Source organism: Anolis sagrei, chromosome 12 (assembly GCF_037176765.1).
Source record: "Anolis sagrei isolate rAnoSag1 chromosome 12, rAnoSag1.mat, whole genome shotgun sequence".
In the NCBI taxonomy this organism is placed as follows: domain Eukaryota; kingdom Metazoa; phylum Chordata; class Lepidosauria; order Squamata; family Dactyloidae; genus Anolis; species Anolis sagrei.
This window is the reverse complement of record NC_090032.1, coordinates 4,254,925-4,266,817: the sequence shown is the minus strand read 5'-3', so window position 1 is coordinate 4,266,817 and position 11,893 is coordinate 4,254,925. Positions and strand designations below refer to the sequence as shown.

At 42.2% G+C, this 11,893-nt stretch overlaps 1 protein-coding gene across 1 annotated transcript in view; it reads left to right on the top strand.

The window, feature by feature from the left end:
• The first annotated feature begins 226 nt into the window (after window positions 1–226).
• CGN (cingulin) overlaps window positions 227–11,893 on the top strand; it is a 78,057-nt gene continuing 66,390 nt past the window's right edge. The window contains exon 1 of the mRNA XM_060758086.2: window positions 227–324. The gene's annotated coding sequence lies outside the window, so the exon portion shown is untranslated. The remainder of the gene's footprint in view (window positions 325–11,893) is intronic.

Genomic DNA, 11,893 nt, shown 5'->3' with positions numbered 1-11,893 from the left:
GCCCCCTTTTCTCCGCCATTTTGATTCCACAAAATGTAATCCTAGTTGTGCTTCCCGCCCGATGACGTCATCCAACGATGCCCCGCCCACCAAGCAGGGCGGGGTAAAGAGAAGAGCGGGCTGGAATGGGAACGGGGCGTGGTCATGGGGCGGCGCGAGGGAGGGGGCGTGTCCTGCCGGGGGCGGCGGCAGCCAATGGGAAGCGGAGGGGGGCGTGGCCGTGCGCGAGGCGCAGGTAAGAAGGAGAGCGCGGCGGAGAGAGAGAGCAGAAGGCGTGAGGCGCCGAGGAGAGCGGGTCGGGAAGGCTTCCTGAGGCCAGGAGAGGTGAGTCAGGGGCCAAACCCCAAAGAGAAGGCCTTTTCCCCTCAGATATCAGGATTATTTGAAGCCTCAGCCAAGGAATGTCTGTGGAGAGAGGTGTATTGTACTAATAACCCAAATAATTTAGTCTCAGGCTTATAATACCTGGGTGTTGTCAAGGCCCAGAGGGGCCAGCCTCCCTCAGAAAGAGCCTCTTGCCATTTGGACCCATTTTGAAGGCCAATTGAATGAGGGAAAAGGGGTATCCATATATACATCATGATAATACATAGAAATCATAGCCTTGTAATGTCATAGTGCTAATGTATATGTATATATATATATAATTAATATACTATATTAGTATATAAATAAAATATATTTATATATATAGTGCTACATATGATAATAAATGAGGGAGGAGGGGTATATCCATATATACATCATGATAACATATAGAAATAATAGCCTTGTAATGGAATAGTGCTAATGTATATTTATAATTAATATACTATATTAATATATAAATAAAATATATTTCATGCATTATATGCTATATATAGTGTGGAATATAATATATACTTAAATATATTATATGTAGCACTATATGTAAATATATAATATATAATAATTATATATAAATATATAATATATAATTATTATATATAATATAATAATAGTTTGTTGTAGGATATTATACACTATGCTACAATATACTATTATATATATATATATATAATATTTAAATATAATATATAAAATACTGTAATCTTTATAAATATAATATAATCAATGGAATATATTCTATGCATAGTGCTATATTTTTATATGCTATAATCTATATAAATAAAATATATTTAAAGTAATACATACTGTGTATAGTGCTATATATATTATACTATAATATACCTAAATACAGTATATATAATGTACTGTGATAATCTATATAAATATAATATATTTAATATAATGTATACTTTGTATACTGCTATATACTATACTATAATAATCTATATAAATATATTTAATGTACTTACTTAGGCGATCCCTCATTTTCCGAGGATGATAATGTAATACATGGGGGTGGTGACGGCCGACAGGGAGCTCTGGCGTGGGCTGGTCCATGAGGTCACGAAGAGTCAGAGACAACTGAACGAATGAACAACAACATACTGCTATATATATTATAATCTATATAGATCTAATAATGTAAAAAATACTATATATACTACAATGTATGATATAGTACAATATATTATATAGTACTAATACTATACTGGTAGTATATTATATATGTTGTGGTATAATATAGTACAATATAATAATGCATAATAATAGGTATATTATGTATTGCATGTAACATTATGGTACTAATAATATTGAAGAATAGTACAATCTTATAATACTAATATTGTGCTATGCTAATAATATAACATATCGTGTATACAGTAATACAATATAGGTAAAGGTTTCCCCCTGACGTGAAGTTCAGTCGGTGTCCAGCTTTGGGGTGTGGTGCTTATCTCCATTTCTAAGCCAAAGAGCCGGCGTTGTCCGTAGACACCTCCAAGGTCATATGGCCGGCATGACTGCCTGGAGCCCTGTTACCTTCCCCCTGGAGCGGTACCTATTCATCTACTCACATTTGCATGTTTTCGAACTGCTAGGTTGGCAGGAGCTGGGGCTGACAGCGGAAGCTCACGCCGCTCCCCGGATTCGAACCTGCGACCTTTCGGTCAACAAGTTCAGCAGCTCAGCGCTTTAACCCACTGCACCACTGGGAGCTCCTAATACAATATACAATATAATATTAATAATAATACTATATAATATGTAATAGTATAATGATTGTATATTATATATTACAGGTAATATTACTAATAGTATAGTGGTATAGTACAATATAGTAACATATAATTTTTTGCATGTGACCTTGGAGGTGTCTACGGACAACACCGGCTCTTCGGCTTAGAAATGGAGATGAGCACCACACCCCAAAGCTGGACACTGACTGAACTTCACGTCAGGGGGAAACCTTTACCTGTATTGTATTACTGTATACACAATATGTTATATTATTAGCATAGCACAATATTAGTATTATATATTAGATTGTACTATACTACAATATTATTAGTACCATAATGTTACATGCAATACATAATATACCTATTATTATGCATTATTATATTGTACTATATTATACCACAATATATATAATATACTACCAGTATATTATTAGTACTATATAATATATTGTACTATATCATACATTGTAGTATATATAGTATATTTTAATGTGCTAGGCTAATAATGCAGCATATTGTGTAAACAACATGGTGCAGTGGGTTAAACCATTGAGCTGCTGAATTTGCTGATTGAAAGGTTCCAGGTTCAAATCCGAGGATTGGGGTGAGCTCCCGCTGCCAGCCCCAGCTTCTGCCAACCTAGCAGTTCGAAAACATGGTACCGCTCCGGCGGGAAGGTAAGGGCGCTTCATGCAGTCATGCAGGCCACATGACCTTGGAGGTGTCTATGGACACTGCTGGCTCTTCAGCTTAGAAATGGAGATGAGCACCAACCCCCAGAGTTGGGCACGACTGAACTTAATTGCCATTGATTCAGCCATGCCAGTTCAAACATGCATCAGTTCGACAATGTAGATGCTCCCAAAGTGAGGAGCCCATGTTGCCTCTGCACAAGTTTCTGGACTTTCAGCTTTCAGAATCCCCTTGTCAGTTGGGAGCATTTGCTTTTGAGTCATTGCCTTGTTTTTATTGCGATGCCAACGTGTTCCTTCTTTGAAATAACTCTCTGAGAAGTGACTCATCTTGAGTCTGTGCAATGAGAAATGTTTTGTGAAAATCTAAATGAATGGATATATCCTAAAGACAGGGAATGGGAGGCGAAGAAAACTAGAAATGGGTGGATGTATTGGCTTTTGGACCATTGACCTGGGAATCCGTGAATAAGAAAAGTTTATTGGGAGCATTGTGCACTATTGTGCTTCCTTTCAGGTCTTTTCTCTGGGAAGAAAGAGCCCCAAAGTTGGGGAATGATTCCTCACACACCCAGGCTTGTCCTCTATTTATTATTATTATTATTAGATAGATACACAACAAGATTAGTACACCCAACAAACAAGATCACTTTGTTGGCTTTTGTTTTGGATCACACATCGGAAACTTCCCAGGTGTCTAGGACTGTGTGATGTATCGGTGTTGATCCGGGTGGCCTTTTGCAGCTGACAGATGGTAATTTTGTCAGCACCGATTGTTTTTAAGTGCAAACCAGGGTCTACAGGCACTGCACCCAGTGTGCTGATCACCACTAGGACCACCTTGACTGGCTTGTGCCAGAGTCTTTGCCGTTCGATCTTTAAATCCTCATATTGTTTAAGCTTTTTCGGTTGTTGTCAATTCTTCCGTCACCTGGGATTGCAACATTATTATTATTATTATGGTTATTTATATTTGCACCTTGTATGTAAGCTTTTCCAGTTGCTTCTTGTCAATTTGGCTGTTACCTGGGATTGCAACATCGACAATATTATGGTTATTTATATTTGCACCTTGCGTGGGTTTCCCCTTTAAAGCAAATCCCTATTATTGTTGTTGCTGAGTGCTTTCAAGGCTTTCTGCCTTGATTATCCAGAAATCCCATGTAAAACTACAACTCTCAGAGAACTTACATAGCATTGAGGTCATTTTTACATGGGCTTTTGCCTTCTCTGCCCAGGAATTTTGGCATTGCACCAAATTACAGCTCCCAGGAGTCCACAGCATTGAATTATGGTGGTCAAAGTGGCATCAAACTGCATTTGTTTTGCAATGTAGACGCAGCCTCAAACGGGCTGATGTTTTGGGGCTGACCGTTTTCCAAACGAGGGCAAAGGTCTAGGCCTGTCATTAGAGTATTATATATAACTAGCCGTACCCGCCACGCTGCTGTGGCCAACCTTCCCTACCTCTTTCTCTTCTTCTTTCCCTCCTTCCTTCACTCCCTCTTTCCTTCCTTCCCTTATCTTCTTTCCTCCTTCTCTACCTCTTTCCTTCCTTCCCCCTTTTTCTTTATCCTCTACTTTCTTGCCTTCCTTCTCTACTTCTTTCCTTCCTTCCTTTGCTTTTTGCTTCCATCCTTTCATCCTTTTTTCTCCCTCTTTCCTTCTTTCTCTTTTTTCCTTCTCTCCTTCCTTCCATCTCTACCTCTTTCCCTCCTTCCCCCTTTTTCTTTTCCTTTCTCTCCTTCCTTCCCTCTTTGCCATGCTTCCTTCTCTCTTTCTTTCTTTCTTTCTTTCTTTCCCTCTCTTTCTTTCTTTTCCCCCGTCTTCCTTTGCTCCCTCTTTCCTTCCTTCCCTTTTCTTCTTTCCTTCCTTCTCTACTTCTTTTCCTTCCTTACCCCCTTTTTCTTTTCCTTTCTCTCCTTCCTTCCTTCCCTCTTTGCCATGCTTCTTTCTCTCTTTCCTTTTTTCTTTCTTTTTCTCCCTCTTTCCTTCCCTTTTCTTCTTTCCTTCCTTCGCTCCCTCTTCCTTCCCCCCTTTTTCTTTATCCTCTACTTTCTTGTCTTCCTTCCTTCTCTACTTCTTTCCTTCCTTTGCTTTTTGCTTCCATCCTTCCTTTTTATTTCTTTCTTTCCTTCCATCCCACTTTATCTCCCTCTTTCCTTCCTTCTCTTTTTTCCTTCTTCCTTCCACCTCCACTTCTTTCCTTCCTCTCTCTTTCTCCCCCTTCCTTCCTTCCCTCTTTGCTTCCATGCTTCCTTCTCTCTTTTCTTTCTTTCCCTCCCTCTCTCTTTCTTTCTCCCCTTCTTTCCTTCCCTTTTTCTGTATTGTCATTTAGCACTTTTGGGTTTTTAAGTCCTTTCAACTATTTCTGGGATGGTAGTTATAAGTGATGGTCACTCGTTGGTCTGTTAGGGGTATAGTGTCTACATTTCGTGTCAATTCGTCCAATGGTTTTTGAGTTACGTTAATCCCACAAACGAACGTTGCATTTTTGTGTATATAGTTATGGAGTGTTCTAAGCCCCAGCATCCCCTATGTTGCCAAAAAAGAGCACAAGTGCGTTGTCAAGAATGCGTGGTGCCCTTTGCTGAAGGACGTGGTGGTTTTTATCGGTGATTTGGAAAGGTTGCATTCCCAGATCGGCCTGAGTGCAACTCTTTCAGACTTCTGTTCTGTAAATAGAGAATTATCGCTTGCATTTTTCCCCATTGGAGGAATTTGACCTCTTCCCCGCCCCGATTTTGTGTGTAATGTTTAACCTGTGGTTTCCTCTTACACCTTGCAAGGTTTCTAGACTTCCTCTCCAGGTTTCCATCAGCTGATTGAAACCCAAGGCTGAAACGCCAGTTTCGCTTTTCTCAGGCGTCGGGAACAATATGCTTGTGTTCGCTCAGCGGAGGGGAGAAAATCGGCGGGTTAATTGGCTCCTTTCGGCAAAAGAATCCGACTCTTGTCAAGTCCTGTTTGGATAAACCCCTCTGGACGGACTTAGATCTGGTGGGTTTTGGGGAGTGGGGGGTAAAAGTGGGGATTTTGGCCATGTCAGCGGTCAATGGCCAGCAGGGCAAACAGAGGGCAATCGATATGGATCCTTGCCCTGCTGAGCGGGATGGATTTGGGCAATAAATAAAAGGCACCGACGAGGCAAAAATCCCGGGTGGCGGGGATCGAAGTTTCCAAAACCAGATGGGATTTTTATTACTATTTCTAGGGTTGCTTGGCTGCACACACCACTTCTATTCAGCACAAATATTTGTGTCGTTGGAGCCAAAACCCTCCAAAGTTTTTGCCAACTTAGGCTGCAATCTGTGGAACGAACGCAGTGGGGTTTGTAGCTTGTCTTTGGCAGAGGAGGCTTAAATACCTTCTAAATTCTCAAATTCTCTAACCTTGAGCCATGGCATTTTACAGTAAGGCCAAACCACATTCATTCTACAGTTTAGATCTGGGCTACCAGCTGCTAGGAATTGTGGGAGTTGGAGTCCAAAACACCTGGAGGGCCCAAGTTTGCCCACGCCTGGTGTAGATGCACCCTGAAACTTATTACTAGCCGTCCCCTGCCACGTGTTGCAGTGGCCCATATGGGGGTTCTGTTTGGGAGGTTTCGCCCAATTTTATCGTCGGTGGGGTTCAGAATTCTCTTTGATTGTAGGTGAACTATAAATACCAAACACAAAAACCTGCAGATTGCAAATCACAATTTCTATATTACAGGAAATTCTTCATTAAGCGTAATGTGGGAACAGTAACACAACTGATCCCACGTTATGGTTAATGAAGAATTTCCTGTAATATAGAAATTGTGATTTGCAAACTGCAGGTTTTTGTGTTTGTTGTTATAGATATCTGTGCATGTTACACTGAACTATAAATCCCAGCAACTACAACTCCCAAATGTCAAGATTCTATTTTCCCCAAACTCCACCAGTGTTTGCATTTGGACATACTGAATATTTGTGCCATGTTTGGTCCAGATTATCATTGTTTGAGTCCACAGTGCTCTCTGCATGTAGGTGAACTACAACTCCCAAACTCAAAGTCAATGCCCACCAACCCTTTCCACTATTTTTTGCTGGTCATGGGAGTCCTGTATGCCAAGTTTGGAATGCTCTTTGATTTTAGGTGAACTATAAATCCCAGTAAGTACAACTCCCATATGTCAAGGTCTGTTTCCCCCAAACTCCGTCTGTGTTCATATTTGGGCATATGGAGTATCTGTGCCAAGTTTAGTCCAGATCCATCATTGTTTGAGTCCACGGTGCTCTGTATGTAGGTGAACTACAAATCCCAGACCCAGGGTCAATGCCCACCAACACCTTCTAGTGTTTTCTGTTGGTCGCGGGAGTCCTGTGTGCCACATTTGGTTCAATTCCATTATTGGTGGAGTTCAGAATGCTCTTTGACTGCAGGTGAACTATAAATCCCAGCAACTACAACTCCCAAATGACGAAATCCAAACCCCACTTTTCCGAACCCCACCAGTATTAAAATGTGGGTGTCTTTGTGCCAAATTTAGTCCAGTGAATGAAAATCCATCCTGCATTTCAGTTATTTACATGACAATTCATAACAGTAGCAGTATTATAGTTGTGAAGTAGCACAATGTTATGGTTCAGGTTCACCACAACATAAGGAATCCCTCCCATACCATACCATGCATTTAGCCCCACTTTTAACTGGGATCATTGTAGTTTTGCAAAGTCCATAGCCTTCCACACCCAAGTGTGCTGGTTCCCCACCACAATATAACTCCCTTCATCCCATAGCATTGTAGTGGGCTCAAACTGTATTATTTGGAGAGGAGAAACAGCCCTTGGGAAAACGGCGCTACCTGTCTCTATTTCCGTCTCCTCCGCTCCAAGGTTGAGACCTGAATCCGGCACCTCTCTCTGTCATGCGATCCCTTTAAAAAATTCAACGTCCGGCTCCCTTTAAGTGCCTCGTCTTTGTCGCTGTTCCGGCGGCTGATATTCCAGCAGAACTTTTTCCGAGAGGCGCGAACCTGAGCCTGGCGGAGAAGTCCGAAATCTGAATCATATTCCCAGCGTTGAATGACAGGTCTGGTCGTTCTGGTTAAAGGTGACAGTGCTGTCATACTTTCAAGGTGGGGCTGCTTTGGAATTTAACTCAGAAATGCTGTTCCTTGTCATCATGAATCGAGGCAATGCCCTGCGATGTTGTGGTTGCACCCATTTCACAGACAAGGCAGCTGAGATGCTGTATCACTTCCATGTATTCCAACATCCTTAATACACACACACTCCTTATTCGTCTCCTACGAGAGTTGAATGAAGAGTAATAGTACCGGTATGCGACAGGTACTGGCTTGTTCAGTAGACTCTCCTCTATATTTCCATTTTGGTCAGAAGCCTTACCAGACAAAGTAATGCCTCCACCTTCGTAACTCCTCAACATATGGTAGTACCGGTATGCGACAGGTACTGGCTTGTTCAGTAGACTCTCCTCTACAGTTCCATTTTAGTTGGAAGCCTTAGCAGACAAAGTAATGCCTCCACCTTCGTAACTCCTCAACATATGGTAGTACCGGTATGCGACAGGTACTGGCTTGTTCAGTAGACTCTCCTCTACAGTTCCATTTTAGTCGGAAGCCTTAGCAGACAAAGTAAATCCTCCACCTTCATAACTCCTCAACAGATGGCAGTACTGGTATGCGGCAGGTACTGGCTTGTTCAGTAGACTCTGCTCTACAGTTCTATTTTGGCGGGAAGCCCTAGCATTGAATGGTTGTGTTGACAAAGTGTGAAGTATGGAACCCTGTGCAGACGGTCGGTCAATGCGACTTAAGCAACATGCAGTCATTGAATTCTTGACAGTAGAAGGTGTAACCCCAAAGGAGACTCATCAGAGAATGCAAGCTGTTTATGGTGATTGTGTTAATGTGAGTACTGTGCATTGTTGGGTGAGTAAGTTTAAAGATGTTGAGGTGACACCTGCTGTCAAGAATTCAATGACTGCGTGTTGCTTAAGTCGCATTGACCAACCATCTGCGCAGGATTCCATACTTCACACTTTAACAATACAACAGTTTGGTCTTGATCCATCAGTGTTTGGGTTCACAGAGCTCTCTGGATGTAGCTGAACTACAACTCCCAGAAAGGAAGGTCACTTTTCCCCCAAATCTCTCCAGTAATCAAATTTCGGCGCACCAAGTATGTGTGCCAAGTTTGGTTTTGATTGTCAGTGTTTGGGTTCACAGAGCTCTCTGGATGTAGGTAAACTACAACTCCCAGAAAGGAAGGTCAGTTTCCCCCAAATCCCGCCAGTAATCAAATTTCGGTGCACCAAGTATGTGTGCAAAATTGGTTTTGATCATCAGTGTTTGGATTCACAAAGCTCTCTGGATGTAGGTGAACTTATTTATTTATCGTGTCAGGGGCAACCAGACAATTGTATTACATTTCTAACAACCAAACAAACAGACAAAACACAAAGTTTGCAAGCTGGGTAGTTGATTAAATGTCCTTTGACCAGAATCTGGCCACTTGGAGTGCCTCTGGTGTTGCCGCAAGGAGGTCCTCCTATGTGAACTACAAGTCCCAGAAAGGAACGTCAATTCCCCCCAAATCCCCCCAGTAATAAAATTTCGGCATACCAAGTATATGTGCCAAGTTTGGTCTTGATCCATCAGTGTTTGGGTTCGCAGAGCTCTCCGGATGTAGGTCAACTACAACTCCTAGAAAGGAAGGTCAGTTCCCCCAAATCCCTCCGGGAATCAAATTCTGGCATACCAATTATGTGTGCCAAGTTTGGTCTTGATCCATCAGTGTTTGGGTTCACAGCTCTCTGGATGTAGGTGAACTACAACTCCCAGAAAGGAAGGCCAGTTCCCCCAAATCCCTCCGGGAATCAAATTTCGGCATACCAAGTATGTATACCAAGTTTGGTCTTAATCCATCAGTGTTTGGGTTCACAGAGCTCTTTGGATGAAGGTGAACTACAACTCCCCCAAATAAGGTGAATGTTCCCCAAAGACTGCCAGTATTATTTTTTTTGCTGGTCATGTGGGCTTAGTGTGAGAAGTTAATTCCAGTCCATCGTTGGTAGAGTTCAGAGTGCTCTTAGATTGCAGGTGAACTATACATCCCAGTACCTACAACTCCTATAAATCATGGTGAATTCTCCCCAAACCTCTCTAGTATGTTAAGTTGCTGATTAATTGCTCTGTTTCCTGTGTGCAAAAGGAAAGCGTGGGAAAGGGTTAAGGCAGTGAGCAAGGTCATGCAAATTACACACCAATGGAGAGAGTAAGGAACACTGGGATGTCTGTGGAGGATATTGGCAAGACTCTTGTACATGTTCATGGCACTCACTATGAACTGCAATGTCGTTGGGGGGGAGGCATTGGTATCTCCTGAGTAGTGAGAGGTATAGCTGTTAAGTCAGGAGCTTCTCTGTGTCAGTGGGCACCCCCGCCACATACACACATACATATTTTCACTTTTATTATGTGTATAGATAGATATTTTGCTCTTGCTTTTCTCCAGATATAGGGACTTAGGGCAGCTATAATAAAAACAGAATTTTATTTGCATTGCAAAGAGGAGAAATAATAATATGATGGTTTACACAAATAGGTGCTACCTTTTTGGAGTGTGTTAACGCATTTAAAGGAATGCAAGGGAAGAGATATTTAGAGCCCCCCCCCCCTTCTTCTAAGCTGGCATATCTGCACCGTAAACATATTTTCTTCCTTTCCTTTTGTGTTGATTCTTTTACAAGTACAAGCAGTTCTGGGGTGAGATTAAACCCGCTTAAGCTTTTACAAAACCGAGCGAATCCTTGGGGAGGCCGGCAGGGAATATCACATTGCAGGGAAATGCAATCAGTTTGCAAAAAGGGAAAGAAGGAGGCATTCATAAATGAGAATACATCAATGAGACCCAGTTTTCTGCCCTTTGAATTGTGTGGGGCCCCCCGAAGACTGTCCCCAATGTCACCATCTTGGCATGAAAATATGGGGATAGGTAAGATCTATCATGGATTTTTCTTGGGAAGGTTTTTTTTGGAGAGGCTTTGCTTTTGCTTCTTCTGAGGCTGAGAGTGTGTGCCATGTGTGGTCCCCAGCGTTGTCGTCTGACACTCAAAACACAACATTGTGGCGTAATGTAAAATATTTTCTTTCTCTGGCAAGGTGGTGTCTGAGCTATATGTGGTATATAACTCGGACACCGCCTTGCCAGAGAAAGAAAATATGTTGTGCAGATGAACAATAAAGAACAAGTAGTTTACTCTTTATAGTTCATACAACATATTTACAATGTGATCAGTTGTATCAACTCACATGTCTTTTTATGAGAGACTAGCTGTACCCGCCACATGTTGCTGTGGCCAGCCTTCCTCTCTCTCTCTCTCTCTCTCTCTCCTTCCCTTTTTTCTTTCTTTCTCTCTTTCCTTCCTTCTCTTTCTCCATCCTTCCTTTCCCCTTTTCTGTCTCTTCCTCTTTCCTTCCTTCTTTTCCCCTCCTTTCTCCCTTTTCTTTCCCTTTCTCTTTCTCTCCTTCCTTCTTTTCTCTTCCTTCCCCCCTTTTCTTTCCCTTCCTCTTTCTCTCCTTCCTTCCTCCTTTTCCCTTCCTTCCCCCTTTTCTGTCTCTTTCTTGCCTTCCTTCCTTCTTTTCCCTTCCTTCCCCCTTTTCTTTCCCTTCCTCTTTCTCGCCTTCCTTCTTTCCCCTTCCTTTCTCCCTTTTCTTTCCCTTCCTCTTTCTCTCCTTCCTTCCTTCTTTCCCCTTCCTCTCCCCCTTTTCTTTCCCTTCCTCTTTCTCGCCTTCCTTCCTTCTTTCCCCTTCCTTTCTCTTTTCCTTCACTTCCTCTTTCTCTCCTTCCTTCCTTCCTTCCTTCCTTCCTTTCCCTTCCTTCCTCCCTTTTCTTTCCCTTCCTCTCCTTCCTTCTTTTCCCTTCCTTTCCCCCTTTCTTTCCCTTCCTCTTTCTCTCCTTCCTTCTTTTCCCTTCTTTTGCCCTTTTCTTTCCCTTCCTCTTCCTCTCCTTCCTTCCTTCCTTTCCCTTCCTTCCCCCCTTTATTTCCCTTCCTCTCCTTCCTTCTTTTCTCTTCCTTCCCCTCTTTTCTTTCCCTTCC